Source organism: Vanessa tameamea, chromosome 26, assembly GCF_037043105.1.
Source record: "Vanessa tameamea isolate UH-Manoa-2023 chromosome 26, ilVanTame1 primary haplotype, whole genome shotgun sequence".
NCBI classification, from domain to species: Eukaryota; Metazoa; Arthropoda; class Insecta; order Lepidoptera; family Nymphalidae; genus Vanessa; species Vanessa tameamea.
In genome coordinates, this window is record NC_087334.1 from 7814800 (window position 1) to 7837108 (window position 22309).

At 34.2% G+C, this 22309-nt stretch overlaps 1 protein-coding gene across 18 annotated transcripts in view; it reads right to left on the minus strand.

The window, feature by feature from the left end:
* LOC113398863 (muscle calcium channel subunit alpha-1-like) overlaps positions 1 to 22309 on the minus strand; it is a 109450-nt gene that overhangs the window by 50905 nt on the left and 36236 nt on the right. For all 18 annotated transcript variants that reach the window (XR_010309688.1, XR_010309687.1, XM_064219127.1 and 15 more), the window contains exon 2: positions 16448 to 16732. The gene's annotated coding sequence lies outside the window, so the exon portion shown is untranslated. The remainder of the gene's footprint in view (positions 1 to 16447; positions 16733 to 22309) is intronic.

A 22309-nucleotide genomic window follows, 5' to 3' on the forward strand; every position in this document is an offset into this window, starting at 1 on the left:
TTTATTTAGATAAGCTGGCAAACTGGCTAATGTGCCACTTAGATGGTAATAGGTAACCACCGACCGTAGAACACAACGATACTAAGTAATGCTGTTTGGCGGTAGAATATTGATGAGTGGATGGTACCAACAGCACTAAGTAAATTATAATTCACCTCTATTTGGCTGACAAACATCGTATTTAATTGCCATATTGTTTCCACCAACCCACTTTTAAATCGTGTATTGGATTATAGTTCAAACCTTCTCCTCGAAGGTAGAGGAGACTTCTCCCCAGCATGCAATATTTACTGGCATTTATAAAATATATTGTAAAAGGTCATTGTGTTAAAGAAACATAGTAAATGAGCCGTCGATTGGTTATGTTGTTTTTTTTTATGTTTAATCAACCAATCAGTGGAATTTATTAAGAAATTTGAGTGATCTCTAAAAATATATTTACCAGAAACGGTATAATATCAGACTCCGTGAATCATAACGCGGAACTTCGTAGCAGATGTTACAAATCAGTTTAAAATGTTGTTTTAAACTCATATTTGGGATATAAATAATCATTTGAATGATGTATTCGTGGAGATTTGATTTGTAATATGTTGTTAGCACATGTTTTAGTTAGCTTCATATATCAATGAAAGACTACAAAATGTTTGTACTGATGATTGCGTGCAGCTTCATTTTGTGTAAAGATATTTCTTTCGAATGCGCAAAATATTGAGTCAATAAATTCTGAATCACGCTATCGTTTTGTTCAGTAGAAATATACACTTATGCTTATTTCTGTGTGGAATCCGCCGGCGGAAACGAGGTCCCAGATTAGTGACGTCACGAAAATTATAGTGACGTCGGTTAAAGTGCTACGAGCAGAAGCGCTGCCCAACCCACGGCCTACGTTCTGAGATGAGGTGCGATCTCATAGGAAACATCCCCAGGACCAACATAATTCAAAGAGCTCAAGCTTCAAGGTTTAGTCTAGTACTCGCCCCAACGCCCGGTGACGCTGTAAAGGCCAGTACTAAAAGGCTACAGTAAATAACACAAGGACATTAGTGTGTGGAAGTTTCTTCGTACGCACAAATGCATTTCATAAATGTATGTTATTCCGAATAGACATTAATTTTTATTAATAATATAAAATTAAGAACATTTTTTTTATATAGTTTTGTGTTTAACGTCCTGGGTACAATGCCACACGACAATCTTTTGGATGGCGTGTTTTTTTTGTTACGTCTGTATACTTTTATTTTATTTAATTATTATTATTTTTCGTTGCATATATTTGACTCCAGTTTAGTTAGAAAGTATTTTTGTAAAATCTAGAATATATGTACTTATATACATATATATCGTTGACTCATTCTATGAGCGTTATTCGGCATTTATGACTATTTCATTAATTTTGGATCATTAACAGCCTGTAAATTTCCCACCAAGGCCTCCTCTCCCTTTGAGAAGAAGGTTTGGAGCATATCCCACCACGCTACTCTAATGCGGGTTGGTCGAATACACATGTGGCAGAATTTCGTTGAAATTAGACACATGCAGGTTTCCTCACGATGTTTTCATTTTCCGCCGAGCACGAGATGAATTATAAACTCAAATTAAGCACATGAAAATTCAGTTGTGCTTGCCAGGGTTTGAACCCGAAATCATCGGTTAAGATGCCCGCGTTCTTACCACTGGGCCATCTCGGCTCGGCATTTATGAATATACTGTCCAATTAAGCGAGTACAGATAATTTATACAGAATATTCTAAATGGTTCTCTAAGAGTGGAACTGTATGGGCAAATCTTAAATTACGAGATGCAGATGGTCTTAGTTACTATTAGGTCTTCACAAGCAAGCAACTTGAGCGTATTCACTGTTTTGGTTAAGTGCGACGTCCCTAAATCTGATTGACATATGAAGGTAAAATTGATAAAAATTAAAACTCAAATGTTAGAAACTGATATAAGTACAGAACAGGCTGTAAATGTCCCACTGATGGGCTAAGGTCTACTCTCCCTTTAAGGAATCAAAATGGCGTATCAACTCAACGTATGGATATACGTAAAGTGGCCTTATTTGATTTGCATTAAAGTCTTTTTTTCCGGTAATCGTAATTAAGGAAAAGTATGTATGACAAGTTATATGTTAATTTACAACATTCATAGCATTTCCTTAGACAATCAGACGCAATGGAAATAAATAAGCAAAGTTCCTTTTGATTACGTAATTATTCGCTTTTTCTCCTAAGGTTTTCATTACAAGAATTTTTTATTGACATCAACATATTGTATAATATAACTTCAAGGGAATCTTCGGCCTATTTTTGTCGTCATATGTATCGGTGACACCCAATCGAGCAAGGTCAACGACGACCACCTTTTAGTATAGTTTTCGACCTTTTCCGTGTAAAATACAAAATTAGTTCTTCCATAACTTTATCACGCGTAATAAATTAAACAAGATTTATTAACTGGATTTTTTTATAAAAAATCCTCGTAAAATAGTCCCTTTTGTCTTGTAGTATGATTTATAAATCTTGAGCATGGGTTAATGTATGCATAGTTCGTCTAGACTAAATTGAACGTCGGGATTGTAATCATCTTTTATGATAATGGCGAATGTTTATTGCTTTAAATATCACAATATAATATTAGGGAGAAGATGAACGATATTATTAAGTAAATATAGATAATTTATACGTCTTTATGTTATATACAACAAGGCCTTTACAAATGGATCCCAGAAAACGTTTAAAATTGTAAGATTTAAGAGAATCGGTCAGGAATGTTTTTGTACTAAAGGGAATTTTAAAGTTAATGAATTTAGAATTATACTTGATAGAACTTTGGGAATAAGGCGATTGACGTCAGGCCGGTTTTAACATGATGTGATTATTATTTAAAATGGTTTGAATTGTTACTCTTTGTCTACAATCATTTACAATTATATTTATATATCAATAATTGCTAACTTCAAGCTATTTTATAAGATACTAGATTTTGCCCGCGGCTTCTCCTTTCGCCTGCATATCTTCGTAAGTTTTACGTATAAAAAACTTCCTTCCTTGAAGGTCAACATTGCTTTATGCCAAATTTCATCAAATTCGGTTGAGTGGTGTAGCCGTAAAAGCGTAACAGACAGCAGTTTCACATTTATAATATTGGTATACATATAATCCCGTACGCAATAATAGATCTTATTTATTAATATATTTTTAATATGAGTTTTAAATGTATTCGTTCGTAACCGTTGCGTTATTTGTTTGAAAATTTTCTGCCGGATATTTTACCGTAGAATCGAATACAGGAAGGATGTATTGACTCTGTGAAGTCGGAAACTTGGTAGTACGAGTTTATATTTACTTATGTTTATATAATGTCAGTCATTGTTTCTATATAAATAATTTTATTGCGAATCATTACATAGTATAAAACAAAGTCGCTTATCTGTCCTTATGTATGCTTAGATCTTTATAATTACACAATGGATTTTGATGTAGTTTTTTTTAATAGATAGATTCATTCAAGAGAAATGTTTATATGTATAATACATACGGAATATAGTAGGGAAACTCTGATAATTTTAGAGGTTCTCGTGTGATATCGTAAATAAACACATTTTTTGCGCTTACGTTGCAAACGGTGGCTGAACACTACGAGATAGATCAAAATAATGTATTATAGTATTGTACATCTTAAAAAGGTCTTCGAAAAAGTTCTCGATGGTATATGTCTATCTCTTAGGGATAGCCAACAATAACCATTTTTATCCTTTACTTTTTACGAGAAATAATGGCTTATTTTCGAAGCGATTTGAAGCAATACAGCATTAATCCTTATCCAATTAAGTACCTTAAATACATTGTGCATTTAATATAGATCAATAGCCATAATATGGCCATGTACAGCATGTAATTTAAATAAATATTTTCGAAGATATTACAGATTAAAAATGCAGTTACATAGCCTTTTGTATTGTCTAATGACAAAAAAGCTGTGAACGTTGTAAGACATTCTGTAGTATATTTAGTATCAGCTTTGTACCCGTGCGAAGTCGGGGCGGGTCGCTAGTATACATATAAGGTAGTAGCTGAACCTTCGGCTTTACCCGAAATTTATAAAGCTTAACATATAGCACATAAACCAACACCTATCATTTTAGCCCTTTGAGGAGTGAATTAAAAAAAGTAGCCTATATCCTTGCACGGAACTTAAACTATATCCATGCCAAATTTCATCTATATCAATTCAGCGGTTTCAGCTTGAGGTAACAGACAGACTTTCACATTTATAATATTAGTATAGACATAGCTGGTTGAGATCGACATTTAATGAATCTCATTACAGCTAACAGATGCCTATTACATACATATATAAATAAAGATAAATGTATGTACGTCACGTGGTCAGTCGGCGGCGACATCGTGTTGGTAAATCTATCTATCTCTTTTTATTTGTGGATGCGAATACTAGAAGAAAAATGCTAAATTTTAAAAATGATTTAATTCTTTATAAATTTCAGTATTGCTTTGACACAGAATGTTTGGCGATTGGAAACGGACAAGTCCTTCGGAGCTCGTCTTGCTACCACTGAGTTTCCGAAACATAATGCTCGTACTGTCAAAGGAAAACATACGACGAAGGTTGTGTCCGGGCTTACCGGAAGTAATGGTAACGCCTGTGTATCATCGCTTTTACAAGTAAAATTAAAAAAGTAAACTTAAAAATATCAAATCAGTACTTCAAGATCGCAATTTAATTTAACGGCAATTACGAATCGCAAATGTATCAAGAGGATCATCGTCATCATCCTCCTGCTGCCCTTATCCCAATTTGCTCGGGGTCGGCACATCATGTCTTCTTCTTCCATTCTCTATCTGACGTCATCTCACAAGTAACATTCTTTCCAGCCATATCATCTTTCACACAATCCATCCATCTTTTCATTTTCATCAATGTATCAAGTGGATATTGAAACGAAAACAAAACAACAGCAATCTTCACAAAGCAACAAAATAATACATGAAATTTATTGTCTTTTTTTTAACTCATTTAACATCTAATTGCAGAGTTGTTACGGGTAAAATAAGATAATTTTCTTAATTAAAATTTACTTTAGAACCTGATTGCAATATGTCCAACATCACACACACAAAAATACCATCAAAATCGGTCCAGCCGTTAAAGAGTTCAGTGACATACATATAGAAGAATTCTATATTTAAATATAGGCATATTTACGAGTCTAATAATGTTAATTACGGGACATTAATATCTCTTTCACAGAACTTAATTTTCTCTTCGTCTTGACGGGGTTAGTTAGTCAAAACTGGAATGTTCGTCACCATGGTGACGCCAAATACATGTACGTTGTCGTAAATATATTGTGTCGATAAGCATTCCGTCATTGTTAAAATACGTCTACGACGATACCATGACTCACTTGTTTGTTTAATGGCTTTAAAACGGTTGCCTCCGTTCGCAAGATAAGCTATTGTTTGTGTTTTATGCCCTACACAGTTGGTGCCGTCTCATCTAGGTACCACGCGATACATTCAAAGTAATAGTTTATCCGTTGGCTAAACTATGACGCTTTCAGTAGTTTCAAGTTTGATAGATGATTGTAATACTTATTTATTTTTATTTTTATAATTATATATTTTATTTTATAAAAAACCTATAAATTAATATGTATGTGACTGAATACTTTGACCGCTGGACCGATTTTGATGATTTTTTTTTGTGCGTGTGTGTGTATGTATGTGTTGGTGGATGGATTAGACTGGATATCCGGTTCTAGAACTAAGCTCAGCAGTGGAGCATTTACGATCTGATACTTTTTATTCTTACTTCACTCCATATTTATTTATTTAATTTAATTAAAAAACATTTCAGCAGAGCGATTCTGTAAGAAATCACTTCGTATATCACTCGTGAAATGTTTACAACCGAGTTACAGTGACACGCCAATTTGATACGTGTATTGTGTAAATTTTATCATTATTATAGTCATCGTCGTATATCACATTCTGACATATCAAGCTCCTCTTCCGCATGAGTTTCGAGTTTCTTGTTACAGAATAACCTAACGTATGTATGATGACGTCACGGTATTATTTTTAGTCGTAACAAATATAGGCTTAACTTAGATAGCTTAGTTCGACATAATTCCCTATGCAACTAATTAAAAGAGCCATCGACCGGGTTATGATTGAGAGCAATCGAGTCGATAGCGCTGTTGGCATCAAACACGTCCCGAGCTTGCAAAATATCTATCAGTTACAATGCATAACGTAAACAAAAGAATATCTAATTAAAAATAATCATATAATTATGATATTCATTAATCATATAACATTTTTTTTTAAATTGTATGTACTAGAGAGCCGAGATGGCCCAGTGGTTAGAACGCGTGCATCTTAACCGATGATTTAGGGTTCAAACTCAGGCAAGCAACACTGAATTTTCATGTGCTTAATTTGTGTTTATAATTCATCTCGTGCTCGGCGGTGAAGGAAAACATCGCGAGGGCTCATTCCGTATATTAAAATCAAATAGACACGCTAAAGAGCAGGATAGTGATATTTTGTGAACTTCTTAAGCGACGCTATTGATTTTATATTTAATATATTATAAAACCAAAACCAAAATAGGTCAGCTGATTCCAGCTCAGTGATAGTTCAGGTCATTTGAAATGAGCCAAGGCGAGGTAAATAAATGCAGACGATTACAAGCGAAACCAATAAACTTTGTAATTCCGCGTTTCCGGCGCGACCTGTTGTAATATTTATATAATGTCGGCGCCAGATTAGTGTAAACATTCTTGCAAGTTTCGAAGAAGTAATACGAATCTTTGCTTCATACGCAATAGACATAATTAAGATTATTAAAAGTTTCCGTTTATAGATTGCTATTTAATTAGTATTTTCTTATAATAATTAACCGATTCAAGCGATCAATAGAAACTGCACTTTGCTACCCGGTGATAAAAAATAGGTAGGCAAGCAGACACAGAAATAAACATAAAAAATAATTCAAAGACAGATACATCAAAAACACGGACACCATATCTGCGAAGATACAAATATAACAAAAAGAAAAACCCAATGAAGAAAACTATAAGTTATCTTAATATTTTAATAACCTTCCCGTAAAAAACCTAACGACGATCAATAAGTCGTGTTTTTAACATTTCACAGATGCGATACAAAGCGATTATCTAGCTGTGTGCCAGCTCTTTCATCTTCCATGTGTATTTGATTTTAGTAGGATTATTTGTACAATAGGCTGAATTCACTTGGTGGTAGGGCTTTTTGCAACATTTTTTGTGTTGGCACCATTCACTTATCATGATGTTATCTTACATTTACTTAAATACGGTCATGTTAGTTAAATACTAATAAAAATATTAATGAAAGCAAATTTAATTAGTGAAATTAGATTTTAATTCATGGCTAGATAATAATAATTTAATGATCTATATTATGATTGATTTAATTTATATTAAAATGAGAATATTCTCTAAATTCCACAGAAAAAAATTACTAGTAAGAATTGCGCTAACTGTGCAGGTTGTATAATAATGCACTCTCCAAATCAAACACGACCGGAAATAATTCAGGCGAAGGTCCAACGTTTTAACGAGCTTCAAGGTATGGGACTACAAGTGGTATCATGTAACATCCGGGCTGTTATTGAGAGTTTGTTGACACCAAACCCAATATCACCCGACCAGGGGCAAAATATGAAATGACTTAATTAAACTTATAATACTCAGAAATACCAGTACTAAAACGTAGATTACGTCTTTGTTGTGTTTCCGCAAATGTATGGCGTCGTGGTATTGTTCATTTGAACACGCTGATCGATGGGTAGCGGTTATTTCTATTGTTACAGAACAGGAACTGTAATATTTCGTCGTTAAATCATTGAATGTAAATATAATATGTAATGTTTGATTTATTTTAAATTGGACTAATTTTTGAGAAGAAAGTTTAGCGATGCCCTAAATGTTGGCAAATCGTGAGCAATTTAAGGGCCACAAGTAATGATAAGATCGTAGGATTTAAAATGTTCATTGCGTTTTGATATGTTTAATTTGTGTTTACACATCTTGTTTTGTGTTGAAGACGTATGAAATTCAGCCACGTATACAAACTACTCCGTAATTAGTAGCTCGGCAGAGTAATTTTGAATTTTTTAAAGAGAAGATCAGACATTGCGAAAGTGGCATATTTAGAGGATATTACTTTGCCAACTCTTTCAAGATAACATAACCCATTAAAGTTCTCAAGAATTAATTATTTAAATCAAATTATTGTATCTGAAATTACTAGGATGTATCCTTCATTAAGCAGACATTTACCAAGAAAACCGGGCAAGACAAAACATCAAACCGGAGACGAAATTAAATAGAACATTCTGATGTCGTAATAAAGAAATAAAAACGCAAAGAATTGGATTAAACTTCAACAATTCATGAGAAACGCAATAAACCGAGACAAGTATCGTACTAGAGACGTAGGAATCTGGGCCAACTAAGGCGATTTGTAGGAAGGTTAAGGAAAAATATGTATGAAGAAATGTCACCTCATAAACTCCCAGGACGCTGTCTCTGATAAATTAAACCTACAAGTATATGTAACGAAACAGGGTCTGATATGAAGTTTTCCTTTAGGTTTTATCATCACATGGGCTTCAAATAACTGCAATGAAACACATCTGCTTAGTTTTGGTTGGGTAATTTTATTCTAGCATCGTAGTAGTATTATTGTTACACTAAAATTGTTTTGTTTTATTATTTATATTAGGTCGTTCAGCTGTGCTTCATTACGGCATATTTTGAGTGAGAACCATATCAAATATTTAATAAGTTCATTCAAATGAAGTTCTTTATCTATTTTTATATTTGTTTTATAAATAAATGTTTCTATTATTTATTTAATTTAATTCGACCTCCGTGGTCGAGTAGTGTGTACACCGGTTTTCATGGGTGCCACTCCGAGGTCTCGGGTTGGATTCCCGGCCGAGTCGATGTAGAAAAAGTTCATTAGTTTTCTGTGTTGTCTTGGGTCTGAGTGTTTGTGGTACCGTCGTTACATCTGATTTTCCATAACACAAGTGCTTTAGCTACTTACATTGGGATCAGAGTGATGTATGTGAAGTTGTCCAATATTTATTATTTATTTATTTATTTATATCTTTCTTAAATCAATACAGTACTGATAGTACTCGTCGATTCTTAAAGGCAAATCTTAAATCCCGGACCCTTTTTCTGACCGTTTTTATTAGTCATATATTGAGTCATTTAATATTGCGAAAAATAAAATCTAAGGACATATAAACTCCTAGTCTTTCATGCAATATTCTTATAAAAAAATCCAAATAAAAGAGATTGGTCAAATTTAATAGCAAAATTTTCGGGATCCGATTTTCTTCTCAAACCGTAACGTTCACAATATATATTTTTAATAATATTATATTTACCATTTAATTGACATTATTTATTGAAGTTGAATTGTAAATTATTTGTGCTAATTGTTTATTTTTTTTTCTGTCTGTATGTACTGTTCTAATCTTTTATACTATTTTTAAAGGCGAAACTTGTTGGTTTTAGTTTTAGAATTTAATGGTTTATTTAATGTAATACTATGCTGTCTGTTTCCGAAATGAAAATAATATATACCTATGTGATTATTTTTTTATAAATGTTTTAAAACGCAAATTTAACGATGACCTTATTTGTAAAAGGCGTACAAATGCAACCGACGGAGTCATTGTTTTTCATAAATATGTCGGCAGCCTTGGATGACTGTGAATGATCACCAGATCCAATCGATATTGGCGCTGTAAGAAATATTTTACTATCCGGGAATTATATCCTCCCAAATCAAAAAGGTACCGAATGAGGTAAAAAAAATTACACCCAAATCCTTTTTTGAAGTCGGTTAAGAATGGAGGAGGCGCTATGCGGAACGCCTGCGGTCGTCACGTCCGTCGAGGAGACGTCGCAAGTCGAGGACCTAGTTTCCGCCTGCGGAGACGCTGTGGTGGTACGTATATTTCTTTCTCTCAGGTTATAACGTTGACATATAATTTGTATCGCAACAAAACTCTACCGTGATTGTATTGCAGAGAATATAATAAATAATACTTACGTACTTATTGGAGCCTACAGCTGACTCAGATATGGTCATGGTTATAAGGTTGTTATTATTATTGTTGGTGGTAATTTTATTGAGGGAATAATAAGGCTGACATTTAGCTTTGTCGCTAAAAAGTCCGGAAAAAAAACGGATAACAAAAATCTATTGGAGCCCGGTTATTAAAATATTTAAAAAAACTCTTCTAACTTCCAGAAAGAAGATTCTCTAATTGACATTTACAAATATTTACTAAAACACATTTATAATTACGCATTTTCATATATTTACCACTATCCGTTATTGAGTATCCGTGAGCAAAACGAATCGTTTCTTGAATATATTTATCGGATATAAAGAAATACGATTCGTAAGCTGTAGCTGTACAGCTGTAAAAAGCAACTCAAAATTGATCTCATAACACGAGTATGTAGGATCTCAATCAGGAACAAGGAAAGCAATAAAATAATATAAATTTATAGTTTCAAGAAATAAATGACGTCACCAACGGAGGTAGATATTCTACCGCCAAATAATTATATTTAGTATTATTGTGTTCCGGTTTAAATTATTAGTGAGCCAGTGTAACTATTGGCTCAAGCGACATAGTATATTAGCTCCCAAGGTTAGTGGTGCCTTGGCAGTGTAACGAATGATTCTTATTTCTTTCAGTGAGCACTTACCATCAGGTGGCATGCCTGTTACCCAAATTGGTATAGGGCTGCGGGCCGATCAGGTGGGGCCAATAGACATTTTAATATAAAGCCATATATCACAAACTTGTTAGAAATAAACGAGAAATATATGTTACTGTAAAAGCTCATACTCAGGTAAATCTTAAGATTTTCCAGTAAAACCTAAGATTTACCGATTGTGAATGGTAAATGTCCATAAAACCTAACCTAACCTAACATGTAAATCCTAAGATTTACCAAGTCAATGATGGTAAAAGTTCGAAACCCAAAGTTTTATGGACATTTACCATTGATACTCGGTAAATATTAGATTTTACTGGAAAATCTTAAGACTAACCGTAGTTCGAACTTTTACAGTAACATATACATATTACAACCGTTTTAAATTGATACGTGAACGTCGATTTCATTTTATGTATTTACGTTACTATTTATATTAAGAAGTAAATGGCATTTCGAAGTAACTGATGTGTTTCAGCACGCGATCTACAATGTACCTCTAGATAGCCTCGTTGGTTTCACTAGGTAAGTGCGCAGATATCCCAGGTCGGGTTAAAAGTTATTGTTTGTTTTTTTGAAAAAATATCGTGCGACTGCAGTATACTGTCGGAATCGGACACACCGGGTGTAATGATTTGACCGGACACGAGTATGAAAGCGAAATACTTTACTTGGTGGTGAGATCTCGTGAAAGCCCGTCTGGGTACCAAACGCACATACTCTATTCTACCGCTAAACAGCAACACAATAGGTATAGTTGTGTTTCGAGTCAAGGAACACAAAATATTTCTTCCCAAGTTCGGTGGTGCATTTTCGATGTCATAAATGATTTGAGGTGACCATTTACCATCATCTATTTTTAAAAAAACGATAGCCGTAGTATCTCTAAAACACAATTCAATATTGAGCATAGTTTTAGTAGTCTAGTTACTGTATATTTATTTTTTAGTAGTCATAGTTCTAGTTTTAAATAAAGACGTATCATTGCTTGAATGCCCTTCGATTTATTACTTAGATCTCTGTAATAAAATATGACTTACCTACTAGTGAAATAGTTCAACAGCATTGGAACCATCTAGCATTTCAGAAGTTCTAATAAAACTCTATTTTATATAATATATATAAAAGACTATATCTACTCCAAAGTCAAGTAACGCTTAACTGAAGAATGACTTAACAAACATTGACAATACTCATTGGTTAAATGAAATATAAAAGTAGTATAATCCTTTTAAAGGCATGGAAAACCAGACTTTATTGAACTATAAATACTGACGCTTTTCAACTGGGGGGTGAGTTCGAAATAGTTCGATTTAAGTATCGGCCATGAAAATCGAAATAAACTATATAAATGCGAGAACCGACTACGGTGACGAAAAGAGGAGTTATGTATTTCTTAGGCTAAGTTTTTTAGTATGATTAATTTTAACTTTTGTATGTATGTTGTGACTCATGTAAGTGACTATGTCTTTTTGAGAATAAATTCTTTAAACCTAAATTATTTATTTCCGTGTAACTTCTAAGTTATATAAAATATTTTTACAAATGTAGTGTGTCTTTGCCGTCGTCAAATTTCCGTGTCTTCCAAATCCACGACCAAGTTATTTGATTCAAATAAAATATTTTTGAATCATCAATAGTTCAGTTATACAACTGTTTCGGAAACTAGCTTCTAGTGAAAATAAATTATAAGAAACTCTCATAGCATCGCATGTGGTGGGTTATCACGATGTCGAATCCCGTTGGGGATACCATGGCGCACGCATTGTCGTATAACGTGTGGCAATAAATATGAATCTGTGGTGAATAAAATTTGTAGCTGATGCTTATAAATAGGCTCAAAGTCCATTGAACTTTATACTTGAGAGCGTCCCTTATTGCGCACATAGGTGGATGCACTTACTGCCCAATAGGCGATTATTTAGGGGTTACGTGGGGTATCGTGGACAGTGGTGATATGACGACCTCCGTGGTCGAGTAGTGTTTTCATGGGTACGCCACACCGAGGTCTCGGGTTCGATTCCCGGCCGAGTCGATGTAGTAGTCTTATAATCGTAAAGTCGTAAACATTATCGTAGCTATTTTTTTAAATATATTTGAGGCTAGTAATTTATTCTTACTTTTGATTCGTTGATTCAAAACGTAACTTTTTTGTATGATATACATATGTAGATAGTATTCAAGCAAAATTAAACTATTTTGTCCAAAAATTGGTAAATGGAACCTAACCCCCCCCCCTCTCCCCTTTATACCCTAGTGAAACCGCTGGCGAAACATACATAAATAATGTTTCTTAGACATGACCAAGTTTTGAACCCACAGATCAGTAAGCTTCGGGTTAATATATCAAACGATGGTTGAATCTGATGATCATCGGTTCACTGAGCACAAATCATAAATTCTTATAGGATAATTAGTGTACCGAGCAGAATACCTTTTATTTATGCTTGTCTTTGAATGTAAAAGTTTTATATAGACCCTTGTACGCGCGAGAGAAAAGTGGACTGTAGTTAAGGAATAAAGGGAAGTTGTTACCTCAAAACTGGGCTCTGACTTATGAAGACACGTTCTTCTTGGGAGCGCTCCCTTGGTCTTCATACACTCGAAGAACACAGCCAAAGGGATGGGTGATATTACAGGAGAAGGATAAGTCCGTTACACAAGCTAATTTCAAAAGCGCGGCGCACTCACATAACACACGTTTCCGCGGCTCACATAAGAAGGGGAGAGAAAAAGGAAGTACGTCATACGTCAAATCATTCCATAGACAAATATTGCCGTTTCAATGTACGCATAAACCTAAATACGCTACAACCCTTATTCGACTTTTGGTAGCTAATTTATCCTGGTCCATCTTACTTCCTTCTAATATTATAATTGCGAAGATTTTTGTAACTCAATCACGGTAGAATGTCTCAACGAATCTAAAAGATTTGCACAGAGATAGATCGAACCCTCTCAAACGTGAGCAAAATCGCGAGCAGAAACTAGTAGATCATAAAACTCAATAGAAATGTAGATTGTATTAAAAATTCACCTCCCAATATACGTTGTAATGTTAAGTCATGTAAAGTATTTAAGAAAACATGTTTTGGACTTACGAGGTTTTACTTGGAAATAGGTAGTTTTGTATGAAGCCGTGGATGTATTTCATAATTCAAGTATAATACCAGGGACGTTGGTTATAAAAGAAGCGGTTTTTAAAATGTCACTTTAATTAGCGGATATTTTCATTGAATACATTGAAATGTTTGATGTAATTGAATCCATTGAGGATTAAGATATTATTTTCTCAACAAGAACTATACAGAGTATGCTTAATGCGAGAAATTAAAAATTAATTTATATTGTACTGGATTTAACTTACGTTATCATCGCACTGATATAGTGGAGGGATCACCTCCACTCTTATTTTTTATTCGTTCGAGTTAAATGGTAATTGAAAGTTCTGGCTTTTATTTATCTGACTTTAAAAGCAGACTATTAAATCTGCTCTGTTTTTTTTTGTAACTACACCGAAACTTCAAACAAAAAGTGTTATTACGAGTACGTAGAATATATAATAATTATTGCTACCGATTTCTGTTAATTCTATCATATTTTTTAACTGACTGTCTCGTTGGTCTAGTGGATAGATATATGGCTACGGACCCAAAGTTCAAATTCCAGATTGGTCTGATACAACATTTTTGGATTTTTCTATCGAAATATTCACAGTAACAGCCCGAATTCTGGAAGTTAGAGTAGTGTTGATTCCCGTGCTTCGGTAATCTCGTTAAGCTGTTGGTTCTGTGCCTGTTTCCTCTCGTATCAGATTTGCCGTTCCATCGGCTTATGAGAGTGAGGTAATAAAGGGTAAACCTGTGTTTGCACACACATGAGTGCACTATATAATATAGTACAGACAAAGGATATATGTTTTTCGTTGTTGTCTGATCTGCCTTAAGATTGGCCGCGGTGGCTTAAATTGATCAGGGCGACATCATAATATATTAACTAGCGACGCCCCCCCCCCGCTTCCCTATAATCACTCAGGTATAACGATTTTTTTTAAATGTGGAGGTTTTTTTTTTAGAATTGGCACAAACAAACACTGAAGTGTTGAAAGTTTATAATATATTAGTATAGATTATTTTGTATACATTGAATAATTATGTTCTGCGAAGTTTTAGCCAGTATTAACCACGTAAGCCAACGAAAACAGTTTTTTGTATGAAACACCGTCATAGTTTAACCATTTTGTACATATAGCCTATTCCAATAGAAGTAGGAAAAAAGATAAACAAGCCTTAGATTTACGTATTTCATGCTATTTGTTAATGACTCAGCTATGTCGTCAATTCCTAAGAGTTTATGATTAATAGATCTTTATTTATAATACAATACTATTGCACTTAACCACTTATTTCCACTTAAATTTAACTTCCTAAATTCCGTTAACACTTTCGTAGACGTTCAATACGCCATTTTTTCGCAAATCCATAGTATTCACCAGAACAATCAAGATCTCGACCAATGATATTTCGCGTCAATTTGCTGTTAAAAGTTGTTTATTTGGCATTTTTCCTGTTAGGGTTGGAATAGAGTATAATTACATACAAACTTTCCTTATTTATCGTTCTAGGTTAGTAATCGTATCAGAATCAGTTATTTGGTGTAGAAGTGAGCGGAGATACAGACAGATGCTGAAAGCGACTTTGTTTTATATACTATTTATAGACGCTGTAGAACAATAATCCTCGGAATGAATAAAATCCGAGAATTGACCCTTACTTTTAAACCCCTGTCGTAAAAAGTTTGTGTAATAAGTTTAGCATGTTTATTTGTGTGGCCATCTGTGACATCGTAGGTCCGATGATGGACGGATGTTGATTTTGTTTGAATATCGACTATAGTGAGTGTTCTTGTCGATGAATAAAGAAAAACTGTCTAACAGTTCGTAGATCAATAGTTCGCTGCGAGTTGTTGAACTTAAAAAAGTCAAAAGTCAAAGTCAAAAGTCAAAAATCTTTATTCAATATAGAAATGTTTATACTTGCTTATTGATTGTCAAAAATCTACCACCGGTTCGGAATTTAGCACCTCGGACCTGAGAAGAACCGGCGAAAGAAACTCAGCGGGATATATATATATATATATATATTTTTAACCATTATTATGTACAATGATAATTATATTTTAGTTATTTGAAGCAGCCTGGAGGCGATCATTTCATTCCTAAGGTGTGCAGTCAACTAAAAAGTCATTAGTGTTGTAGAAGTTAGTAACCTCAATAATCTTACAATAAAATCGTAACTCCGTTCTGATATCAGGAGGATAACCAAATCCTCACCTACTTAAGCAGAAGTATTATGCTCAGAGGCCTGGTCTCATCTATACTAATATTATACGTTACGAAAGTAACTCTCCATGTCTATTACTCATTGACGGACAAACAATTGAACTGAGTTTATAAAATTTGGCAAAATAAGCTTGAACTCCAAGGAAGGAATCTACTTTTTTATACCTAACTCTCGACGACCACCTCCTAAAACTTGTATGTTAAAAAATCATATATACTTTTTCAATCGAGGATTTTTTAGTTTTTATTAGTTGGTTTTAATGTATTAGATAAAAGGCACTCACCTGTAGGATATCACTCTGTTGAACCAGACCCTCCACTTCCTATCTAATATGAATATCATACGAATATTTAATATAATAATCACTAGTCATTTATTTTCATACGTAATACGGAACCTATCTATTTTAGAATAATACGTTACGTACAAGTTTAGAATTGATACGTTAGGATTTTTTCTGAAACTTAAGGCAGTCTTTAATATTAGATTTGATTAGGTTTAGTTTTAGATAAAAATTTAAATATAGGATTTTTCATAGAATGTGGCTGCTTTCGATCGGCTTGGTCCCCTGTAACAAAGAGAAATAAACATTAATTAATATTATAACTTTTTTTTTTATGGATAACATCAAGTGCTTAAATATATACAAATATGAATTAAAAATAGTTACTGTATAAATTTTGACCGCGTGGAATGGTGGCAAGAATGCTAGCAGCATTTCCCCGTTGAATCGCAATTCTGATCCTCTGGGCTAAAAACGAACCAGCCCTCCTGTCACCAGTGGAGGTAATAAGGTGTTATACTTTTGATGAAGCTTTTTGCACCATTACTCCAAGGGCCAAGTGTTTCGACGAAAAAGTAATTTGACATGAGACACGAATATTTAGATCTTTTTTTTGCTTCAGCTTTTTCCGCAGCGGCACCGGCTCTTAACATTGTTTCTCGGATATGAGACGGGGCCAACGTGTCAACGCATGACATATTATAACTTAGTCTAAATAACGTATTTAAAGTCTATTACACGAGACGAGCGCCTAAAAGAACTATCCGAACTATTTATAATATTAGCTCTAGGACATCATTACGTGAAAAATTTAAAGAAATAGGTGTTTTAACGACTGCTTCACAATATATTTATGATAATATAATGTTTATACAGAAGAATATACAAAAGTATTCCATAAAAGCTGATATACATACTATTAATACAAGAAATAAGAATAAACTTGTAACCCCTACTTTCCGTTTGCATACGGTACAGAGAACGTTTTTGGGCAATGGTATACGCATATATAATTAGATACAGGGAAATGTAACCAATTTACCATTTACGAAATTTAAAAAGTTTATTAAGACTAAATTAATAAATATGTCTTATTATTCATTAAATGAGTACTTTTTAGATAAAAACGCCTGGATTTAGGCTCGGGTTCCATCACAGGACACTAATTTTTGTAAAAAAACAGCAATGTAAATCTGTTTATTTGAAAAGAGCAACTATGCGAGTTTCTTGCCGTTTCTTCTCGCTGGAGGCTGCTTTCCGAAACAGTGATAGTTTTTTAATATCGACGATTCAAAAACGCTTCGTTGTGAAGTTTACTTGAATAAAATTGATTGATTTGATTTGATTTGATTTAAGTAACAAGCCCTTGCGTGCTCATTGGTTATGTGTTTAACGTTTATTGGCGAAATAATTTCTTACGATTGACTTTCGAAGCGCATCGACCAATGAGGTGTGATTATTTTATTTCCTAGGAGCTCGACTCGTGTAATGGGTCCATATAAGGGAATTGGAATCAATTAATAAGATTTAAATAAGAGTACTACCATAGGGTTGGGTGTAGGATTTTACATTTATTACATACATTAGCAGCCTGTAAACCACTGCTGGGCTAAGGCCTCCTCTTGAGGAGAAGGAAGGGAGCATATTCCACCACGCTGCTCCAATGCGGGTTGGTGGAATACACATGTGGCAGAATTTCGTTGAAATTAGACTCATGCAGGCTTCCTCACGATGTTTTCCTTCACCGCCGAGCACGAGATGAGTTATAAACACAAATTAAGCACATGAAAATTCAGTGGTGCTTGCTTGGATTTGAACCCGAAATCATCGGTTAAGATGCACGCGTTTTAACCACTGGGCCGTCTCGGCTCGATGTAGAAATATGTTTTGTATTTTTGTGCGATGATGTAAAGCATCGAGGAGTCCTACCATCGAAAAAATATTTTATTCTTCACAGAATTAGTTTGCATACCGCAGTGAAGATACCTTAATGGAGGTTAATTCCGTACTTTTTAAAAATTAATTTAATATAATAGAAATGTACAAAAAAACACGATAGTTCAAAATAGTTCCGTTAATCAAACTTGAACCCTAAAAAAATACAATTACTTGCGAGAAATCACCAATCGACAGACACATTTTTAACGTTTTGTATGTTTGTCGGTATCAAATTGGGAATAAAATGGAGTGAATCTTACTGTGTTTAATAAAAAAATAATTAATAACAAACCATAAGACTTGTATTGTTGACTTGTTTTTTCTTCGATTCAATGTATTTTTTTTTATAGCATTGGTTGGCGGACGAGTGTATGGGCCACCTGATGGTAAGTGGTCAACACCGCCCATAGACAAAGGCGTTGTAAGAAATATTAACCATTCCTTACATCACCTATGCGCCACCAATTTTGGGAACTAAGATATTATGTCCCTTGTGCCTGTGATTACACTGGCTCACTCACCCTTCTAACCCGAACACAACAATACAGAGTACTATTATTTGGCGGTAGAATATCTGATGAGTGGATGGTACCTACCCAGACGGGCTTGCACAAAGCCCTACCACCAAGTTAATGTGCGTGAGTCGTGCACTTTTGCAAATTATTTTTTTTTTAAATATATTATATTAGTATATAAAATATATTATATTAATTGTCTCCAATAACATTTTATTTGGTGTTGAATGAAATACAATAATTAAAAATAAAAGATTAAAAATAATCCTTTCATAATTAAAATAACCTTGCGGATGACCGCCTGATAGATTACCCCTACGGAACCAACTTCGTGGACGAACATAAGCGAGAAGTATAAGCTTATAACGCCAAGTTTTCGACTTCGCAAAGTCAATAAATCCTTCTTGGAGCAAGGTATTATTTATTAGGTACATTTCTATAGTAAAATCCCGCAGATAATATTTACTTTGTCGATATTGGAGTAGTGGTGCAAAAAGCTTCATCTAAAGTATAACACCTCGCCTTATTGCTTCCACTGGTGACAGGAGGGCTGGTTCGTTTTTAGTCCAGAGGATCGGAATTGCATTTCAACGGGGAAAAATGCTGCTAGCATTCTTGCCACCATACCACGCGGTCAAGATTTATACAGTAACTATTTTTAATTCATATTTGTATATATTTAAGCACTTACTGTTTTCAATTCATTGCCGATTCGTAAATTCATATAGTTTTTTTAAGCATGAATAAATAAGGCATGCTTTGGTGAGAAAGCGTGGACTTAATACTTGTTGACCTTTATGCAGGATATATTTTATAAATGTAATTGTATTTACCTGAAGTAGCTTAGTATTTCAAATGTTGGAAAAAAGTAACTAATGAGTTTCTTACCGGTTCTTCTCGGTATAATCTATGGCATAACGAGCAGGAGCCAGGTGAGTCTCCTGCTCGTTTGCCAACTTCGTGTGACTTCATAACGAATTTCATAAAGTTTTGTTCAGTGTTTCAGGTGGGAAAGGGTAATAGACAAACAGACAGAGTTACTGTATCACTTATAGTAAGATTTGATTTCTATAGCCCATGTCTGTTTCAATTACATTATGGATCGCCAGAAAGCGATTTATAATGCAATACATTCAAATAGCCTTCTAATCTAATGGACGTGTTGTTTGTTAAAGTCGGAATTTTGGTGTACTGTGCAATAATGCTACGAGCAGTCTTGCCAACTTTACGAGAGCGAAATTTCCGCTATAAAGTTAATTGTAATTTTAACTCGCAGATATGCTAATTCGTGTTTACGTACTATTATTCGGGTTATTTGCTTTGGGCGAGTGGACTACCTGATAGTAAGTGGTCACCGTCGCCCATAAATATAGCAATGTAAGAAATTTGAACCATTCCTTACATCACACCAATGCGCCACAAACCTTGGGAGCTAAGATGTTTTGTCCCTCTTTTGTTACACTGGCTCACTTACCCTTCAAAACGGGATACAAAAATGATAATTATAGTTGTTTGGCGGTGGAATGTCTGATGGGTACATGGTGACTATCCAGACGGGCTCGCAAATAGTCCTACTAGTGAGTAAATGATTCCTCGATAAGTCAAAATAAAATGTACTCAAGGAATGTAGTTAGTATTTTATTCTTTATTTTTTTTTTTTTTTTTTTTATGTCATAGATGGCAAACGAGCAGGAGGCTCACCTGATGGAAAGTGACTCCCACCGCCCATGGACATCTGCAACACTGGGGGACTTGCAGGTGCGTTGCCGGCCTTTCAGGAAAGAGTACGTTCTTTTCTTGAAGGTTCCCAAGTTGTATCGGTTCGGAAAAACCGTCGGCGAAAGCTGGTTCCACAGAGTGGTTGTTATTCGTTTTACAAGAATGACTGCCGTATAATATTGTTTGTTTTTTTAAACACTATTTATACTCAAGATTCCCTAATAGTTAAAAATATGGAATGTCAATTTGAAATTGGCTTCAGTGTTGTTTTGTTTCTACCTGAAACTTTCAACTTTTGATGTACTAGTTACAATTCAGTAGCGCTGTCTGGGTACTCGCAATGATTGGTTAAGACATATTTTAACAGATATCATCTCACCGTACAAACACGAGAAATGTGGTACCAACTTTTATTTCAATTAAACATTATAATATTTTTAAAGAAATAAAAACAAAGTTACATGAGATAAAAAATTTAGTTATACAAATACAATGAACTGTGAATGAAGTGAAATAACCATTCTAAGTGTAATCCAAAGATCTTCACAAACTCGATTAGAATTTCAGAGGCCGAGTAATCCGGCAAACGTTCACCGTCAGCGTTTCCTTGGATTAGTGATAATCGTTTAATAATAAAATGGAGGACATAACTTCTTAAGATATAATTATATACATAACACTTGTATTTTATTTATAAAGGAAACCGTAGAATGGATGAGTGGGTTGAATGTGTAGACTTTGTCCATGATGTTAGTGTAAAGATGTATACCTGAACGATTTTCGCAATGTAGCCAATCACAAGAACGACAAGCCAACTGCTCGGGACATAATAGGCTATTTTTTTTTTTTATCTTACTTTATTATAGAGGGTTTGATCAAATATGATCACGCCACCCTCATTGGAACATACACAGTCTTATCACATCATATATAATTATCTACGCTTAATAGCTAATAAAACAAGTTTATACAACATTTGTGCCTCCTCCGATTGAGGAGAAGCCAAAATACTGTTACATTTTCCAACCTCATATAAATTTATTCCTTTTTCAAATTTCATAAGCGACCTTTCAACTTCGTTCCGGACACACTCCACTATGATATGATAAGCGTCTTCTACTTTATGGCACTCAGTACAATAAGGTGTGTTATTTTTTATAATAGGCTATTTGACAAGGCGAAAAATAAAGTGTCAATTATTGTAATTAGTATATAATATGAGTTTCAAAATGGTTATTTATTAACGAAAGTCGAAAATAATAATTAATTGATCCATAAATAAAAATGCATTTTTTTAAACGTTTGTCACGTGACACAAAACGCTCCTGATTCGTTCGGTTCGGTCGGGCTTATGATGACGTCACTTGCTTGTTAACCTCGTTTGCCTACTGTATGTGGATTATATGTGCCACAGATTACAATACAGGCAAGTGACGTCACCGACCCCATTGCAGCGCCATATTGTTAAAGTTGCGTTTTCGCGCAGTATTTAAATATGGAATTTTTAATTTGATATTTTTCAGCAAATATGTACTAGAATTTAAAAAAAAAACAACTTTTACCTGGTTCCTTAACCTCTACTAAATAATATAAAATGAATTGTAAAAACCAGTCAAATAGCCTATTTAGGGCACAAGTGTGTGCGCAAACAGAAGTGCACTCCCTCTCGCACAGATGTGATGATAATTCT